This window comes from Limulus polyphemus, unplaced genomic scaffold (assembly GCF_000517525.1).
Source record: "Limulus polyphemus unplaced genomic scaffold, Limulus_polyphemus-2.1.2 Scaffold4606, whole genome shotgun sequence".
NCBI lineage: Eukaryota > Metazoa > Arthropoda > Merostomata > Xiphosura > Limulidae > Limulus > Limulus polyphemus.
This window is the reverse complement of record NW_013670216.1, coordinates 22,302-27,347: the sequence shown is the minus strand read 5'-3', so window position 1 is coordinate 27,347 and position 5,046 is coordinate 22,302. Positions and strand designations below refer to the sequence as shown.

Genomic DNA, 5,046 nt, shown 5'->3' with positions numbered 1-5,046 from the left:
ACTTTCTGAGTGTTGCACATGAACAGCCAACTTTCTGAGTGTTGCACAAGAACAGCCAACTTTCTGAGTGTTGCACAAGAACAACAATGTTTCTAAGTGTTGCACAAGAACAGCCAACTTTCTAAGTGTTACACAACAACAACAATTTTCTAAGGGTTGCACAAGAACAACAATGTTTCCAAGTGTTACACAAGAACAACAATTTTTCTAAGTGTTGCACAAGAACAACAATCTTTCTAAGTGTTGCACAAGAACAACAATCTTTCTAAGTGTTGCACAAGAACAACAATGTTTCCAAGTGTTACACAAGAACAACAATATTTCTAACTGTTACATAAGAAAAATTGTAATTCCATAGCTCGCGTCATAAAGTTAGATATGCTGGGTTGTTGTTCTGAATTCAGAGCTTATCCACTTGTTTTAGATTTTAATCAATATACTAATTTTGGAATAAATATACTTAGTACTCCGAAAATTGTTTAATCTTCAAGTCTAAGTTCAAGGGACTAGTATAACCCAATAACACACGTTGGTCAAAGTGTAGATTGAACTGGACCTCACATGCACTGAATTCATGTTATCCGTCACGTAGCTTCTAATATGAAATAAGTAAAGAGGAAAAAATAATAATAGCGAAGATATTATTGCAGAAGAATCAATGTTGATAATAACTTTGATTGAGTAAATTATTCGTTTTCCGGTGGGTAAGCAGCAAGTTTATGGACTTAGCAACGCTAAAATCCGAGGTTCGAATCCCTGCGGGGAACAGAGTGAACAGCCGTCTCCAACCATTATTAGTCTCAAAGTGGGTTCCTCGTCATCGAATTTGAAGGGTGAAGAGAGCTCATTGTGTAGATTTGCACTAAGAAAACAACAAATAATTGTGGTCATATTTATATGGGAGAGAAAGTATAAGGAATCCAGGGCAACCAATGCTGCCTCTTAGTCTTTACACGGTATACTGCGTTACACAAAGAAAATAATCTTTCAAAGTATTCCGTAAGAACAATCAAGTTTCTAAGCGTTACAAAAACACAACAATATTTCCAATGCCCTGCAAGAAAAACGATGTTTCCGTTGTTTTGTTGGAACAGTCGACTTCCTAAGTGTTTCAAAAGAACAATAGCCTATCCAAGAGTTACACAAGAACAACAATATTTCCAATGCCCTGCAAGAAAAACGATGTTTCCGTTGTTTTGTTGGAACAGTCGACTTCCTAAGTGTTTCAAAAGAACAATAGCCTATCCAAGAGTTACACAAGAACAACAATATTTCCACGTGTTACACATTATTCACGGCAAAAAGTTAATTAAGAAACTTTATTCGCAGCAATAGATAACTGGAATCCTGACAATATTAGTCCAGTATACTACACCTTGGTGTTCCGGTTTGTTTCTGTTCGTCTTAATCAGAACAGTTGAAAGAAAAGCGAATAGAAATACTGCCATGTTTTCCAGTTAAGTACGGCTGAAGTTCATAGAATTCCCACGAGATGGATAACTTGTTTTTGTTATTTCTTAATGTACTGACTGAAATATTCGATTTTATTATCTTACATTATCCCACACTGACAACAATGATTTTTTCCTTTCGATTTCATTAGGTTCATATTTTTGTACAATGTAAATAAATAATAATAACTTTAATAACAATAAAGAAACAAAAAAAAAGATAGTGAGGCCTTATTTGGTTTCGTAGTTAGGTCTTATTTGGTTTCGTCTGGATAGAACTTCGAAGGCTATACGCTTGCGGTTTCACTTACCTTTGTGTAAAGCATTGCAATGTACTCAGTACCTCTATAAATCCTTGCCATTACAGTTATAGCTAGATGAAATAAGAGTAAATTAGATCAGTTTACCCTGCGTTTGTGCAGCGACCGTGCGCGATGTAGAACACATCCATACACGAGATTGATACGAACATAAAGCCCCTTTCTCGGGACTAAGGAAGGATAGAGATTTTGTAACAACGTTTCTTTCACAGACGGTAAATTAATCCTAATTGAATCTCATTGTTGTTATCGACAAAAGAGGAAGGAAGTTCCCAAAACTAGAGTGACCCCCCTATTCTGTACTCATGCGAGTTCTGGTTGAAACAGATACATGATAGCCAAGCGTACAAAAGCGAGCACTTCTATTTGATAACGGAACCACGTCTCTTTGTTCTTGGCAGTTCCCGGGCTCGGAAACCTGTCTGTAACATCATCGACTGAGTCAGAATAACGAGCCATGTTCCATTAAGTCCATTTACGGGCAACATCGGAGTGATGTGTTTTTATCCTAGAACTGCTTAACTCAATCTTTGATTCTTGTATAAAATAATTCCGTTGGTTAAAAAATATTTTCAATCCATGTATAGAGTTGCTCAAAATCTATTGTTTCAGATATAAAATTAGTCGTGCACGTATGAATGCGTCATATATTATCGTTTGAAACAATAGACATTGGAAAATACCCTCGTATACAGAATTAATAAGATAACTTTCTCATCTTTTACTAACACAAAGATTGGAAGTAATATTTGTGTACTATCAGATACCCACAATACATTTGGAGTCAAATTAGTATCTTATCTTTATATTTACTTCTTTAAATACAGAATTTCTAGAACAATTAATTCAAAACAATTCTAATCTCAGACACCAGAATCTGTCAGTTCACTTGTCTTAGGCCTAACATTAGTTAAGCCTTTATTAAGTACGGCCTATATTCGATAAAGAGATGAACTACCACTGTAACTTATGTACATCTTTTGCTTTAATTTAGTTAGGGCTCAAATATACTGTACTTAATACTATAAATAAATAAACTTATAATAATATTCTACGAACTAACGTTAGACCTTTTAAAAATTTTTGATCAGGTTTTAATATGTTGTACAAGATGCCTACTAAAGTATACTTACATCTGGCATTTGTTTGCATCTGTTTAAATAAAATGCACGAACATTTTCAGGGCAGATAAAATTGAGTATTATTATAATAGATTAGGAAAATTCCTGGAACATGCGATCAAGATACATTTACATATTTCGTTGTTTGTCTGTGGCATGTTACTTTGTAACTAAAGTTACATCTGTCAAAGTACGTGGAACAAGACTTGTTTGGTTAACTCTCAAAATGATACATAAAATGCTATATTAATGCTATAAAACATAAAAAATAGTCTTTGGCCATTCAGGTGTTGTTTGTAAATATTTAAGAGAACAGTTATACCATTTATATCTTTCCTTGACAAGCTTTAGCTTAACAATTTCAAATTCAACCATTTGACAAGAAACGATAACCTAATTTCTAACTCCTATTAACCAGTTAACTTAATAAGAACAGTTATCAAATGAAACTACGGATTTATAATTCAGTAGTTGAAATAATCTAAAGCTGTTTCCGTGACAACTTTTTAATCCAATCAGAGTTCGGAAGTGTTGCTAAGGTGATTTATGTTAACAATATATATATTCATAAATTGACGTTGCTGCCAAGATACCTGTTCACAATTATAAAGTTAGATAGAACCGCTATGTAATTAATAAGAAGCCCAAATAAAAAGATGATAATTATAGGTAAAAAAGTGTTTTATTTGTGTGACGTTTTAAGCTACAGGCCTTCTTAAGGCCTAACACAGACTGTTGAAGTTTGTAAAGTTTTGTTTTATTTGTGCCAAGATAACCATTGTCAGATGTTTACTATCTGGAAACGTTGCTATGACAGCAATTGTGAGATGCATATAGATTGTGTTGTCACGTTAACCTTTTAACCGAGTCGATAGTTTGGAATGAAGTGAAGTGAAGTATGTATCTGATTAAGCCTAAACGTATCTAGAAAAACATTTGACAACTGTTCACGAATTTACCTTTAACATATCTTACCCAAACTAAGACTGCTTCTTATGGTAAACCCACAAATATAACACAGTTTAACGTCTGATAATTATAACCTTTCTACACCATTAATTACATGTTTTTATCAAATCCTAATTCTTCACTCCTGATTACAGTCTAACGTGTCAGTAACTTTTAAATCCTGTTCGTTGAACTGGCGGTTTGTTGAGATCTACGTACAGGCATAACAGTTATCGTCTCGTCTGCTTTCCGTGTCAATTCACGCAGAGTCGCTAAAGCAGTCAGTTTTAATGGTGGTTGCACTGTTGCCCGGGAAGCAGTGAATACCCGTAAAATAAAGGCCCCGCCAATGGGTTAGTATGGAGACATATTAATATACTGTACCCTACATTAACATGGGGTTCTCAAGTATTGATCGAACAAGTCTACAACATATATTTATGAGATACGCCCTAGAAGGCTGGTTTGTCACGTGGGAATTGTTGAGCGTTAAATGAGTCTGCCTCTATTGCTGAGCCCATTAGGAATAAAATTCCGCAGGGAATTTTGGGTACTTTTCATAGAATGAAGAATCGCGTTCATAAAATTATCATTATATGATCAATAACAGCTTTTCGTGTGTGTGTGTGTGTGAAAATCCTATTAGTTAGTAAATCGAATTCAACAATTTTTGAGAAAAAAAAATCCTCAACATTTTTTTGTGTATTATTTAGAGCTTACCAGGAGAGTTTCGGCCAGGCGAAACTGGTGTCTACAACACACCATGCACGAGACATATCTTGACGTAAGCTTGGCACGACTTTACATCTTTTGTTCCATGTGAAGCGTTGTCTTGACGTTCACTTTAAGATAGTTTTTTTTTATTGGATTTAGCTTATAAAATTAAGAAAACAATACGAAATATTAATGAGACAACGTTAAGATTTTTAAAGCTTATTCTCTTTAGGCCTATTTTTATTCACTTCAACATTACTTACCTCTACTTTCGAATGTTAACGTGTATAAACATTTGTAGGAAGAGAGAATTCACTGCTGTAGTTCTAATGACCGTGTTAGGTCGTCCAAACCTAGAGGGCTTGGTTTGGAGCAATAACACATTGTATACATCAGAGGAACATATTAGTATAAAACACAAAGAAAGAAAAAAAATGTTTAACAAAACAATTACTGATGACGCAGAAAACGAAACCTGTGTGGCAAAATGTG

At 34.4% G+C, this 5,046-nt stretch overlaps 2 protein-coding genes across 2 annotated transcripts in view; one reads left to right on the top strand and one right to left on the bottom strand.

Moving 5' to 3' along the window:
- The window catches only part of LOC111088860 (vesicular glutamate transporter 2-like), a gene marked incomplete at its 3' end in the record, with an annotated part of 62,814 nt that extends 58,683 nt beyond the window's left edge, over window positions 1-4,131 (bottom strand). Inside the window, exon 1 of the mRNA XM_022400010.1 lies at window positions 3,852-4,131. The remainder of the gene's footprint in view (window positions 1-3,851) is intronic.
- The window catches only part of LOC106471415 (mucin-1-like), a 12,441-nt gene that overhangs the window by 3,585 nt on the left and 3,810 nt on the right, over window positions 1-5,046 (top strand). The window lies entirely within an intron of this gene.